The sequence below is a fragment of the Ochotona curzoniae genome, unplaced genomic scaffold (assembly GCF_017591425.1).
Source record: "Ochotona curzoniae isolate NIBS_2020 unplaced genomic scaffold, NIBS_Ocur_1.0 contig_2147, whole genome shotgun sequence".
NCBI classification, from domain to species: Eukaryota; Metazoa; Chordata; class Mammalia; order Lagomorpha; family Ochotonidae; genus Ochotona; species Ochotona curzoniae.
Genome location: NW_024465344.1, coordinates 8583 through 10257, shown reverse-complemented (window position 1 = coordinate 10257; position 1675 = coordinate 8583). Strand labels below are relative to the sequence as shown.

General features: G+C 35.9%; 1 non-coding gene across 1 annotated transcript; it reads left to right on the top strand.

Annotated features, from left to right (window-relative positions):
• Positions 1-1064: 1064 nt before the first annotated feature.
• LOC121150506 lies at positions 1065-1171 on the top strand. Its single transcript, XR_005882979.1, has one exon. It is a non-coding gene; the product is annotated as a U6 spliceosomal RNA (small nuclear RNA).
• The last annotated feature ends 504 nt before the right edge of the window (positions 1172-1675 follow it).

The window sequence follows — 1675 nt, the reverse complement described above, 5'->3', positions numbered from 1 at the left end:
ATCACTGAAAACAAGAATATTACTGCATGAAAATATCTGCATTACTGCTGGATCCCCAAAGAGAACTACCAGACAAAATAATCTCAGAGATCAGTGTTGGAAATGAAATTACTTCAAATGTCATAACTGAAAAGACATCATTAATCACATTGGAAGTGAAGACTGGGATGGGATGTTTAAGAAAGGATAAGAGAGGTAAAACTGCTCAGTCAACAATGGAAAGCATTGTTTGAGTCTGTTTACTTCACTGATTTGTCCCTAACACCTGTAACAGTATCTACTACATAGCAGGATAGGTTTTGTGACAAATTATTTAGTGAACATAGTATTGGTTAGAGAGTAGTGATTACTTCCTGTGAAACATTATACATTAGTCTCTGCCCAAGCAATTGGCATGTATTTTAGTCTTTGCCTTAGCATTTTGCCCATGCTTTTCTTTCTTGGTTTTTAGAACACCTCTACTCCCATAAGATGTTTCTCTGGTTGCATTGAAATGTGGCAGGGAACTGGAAATGGATGTGGTCATGCATTGAAGCAAACCAGATGGGGTTACCTTGTTATATAATAGTATGTTGCTTTGAAAACAGCTCATTCCCAAAGACGACCATCACTACCTCCAAAGATAGATTTCCATCATAGACAATCGCCCAATGTGAGGATCTGCCTCTAAGAGATTTCACCAAAGGAATGTCACCACCTAGGAATAAGTATCCATCACATAATCTGGGATATACCTAGATTGCATTCCAAGCATACTTCTACATGCCTGTATGTGATACAGTAACCTCATGCCTGGGTATGTATCTTAGGATATTTTAATGTGTAACTTAATATTTATTGGAACATTATTCACAACATTAGAAGTTGAACTCTAGTCCCTCAAAGTTGAATGAGAATTTAAAAACGTTATGTATCAACAAAGTAGGAAACTGTGAGGCTTTAAACAAAAGGAAGTTTTGTCATTGAATGCATGATGGAAGTAGGAAATGCAATAGCAGTTGAAATAAATCAAAATCAGAAAAAATACACTGTGAATTCAGCTGATATATAAGAGGGTATATGTTGTGCTTGCTTTGGCAGCACATATGCTAAAATTGGAACAATACAGAGAAGATTAGCATGGCCCCTGTGCGAGGATGACAAGCAAATTCATGAAGCATTTCATATTTTTTAAAAACAAACAAACCAAAAAACCAAAAAAAAAAAAAAAACAGGGGGATATAAGTCAATGAACAAGACAAAGATTTCAATCATAATTAAGACCAAAATCCAAGCAAGGAATCCATGAGGAAAAAAAAATCAAAATTTTGCATGAAAACAGGGATAGGAAAAATTGGAAAGTTTACACAGTAATATGAGATTTAGTATGTATAAAATATGGAGGCGCCCAGCACCATAGTGTAGTGGCTAAATTTCTTCCTTGCACCTGGCAGGATCCCACATGGGTGACCACTCTGACCCCAGCAGCCTTCAAACAACTGTATTAATGAATGTTCTTGATAATATTAGGAAAGAATGACTATCAGGTATATCAGAACAAGTAAAAAAATGAGTCAGCAGATTTTCTGTCACCTGCTTCTGAGCAGCAGTCCTTGTTACTGATCAAGATGATAAAAATGTTACAAAGCGAGTAAAATATCCCATTATTTCATCGTGCTTTTAACTTCTAGGTGCT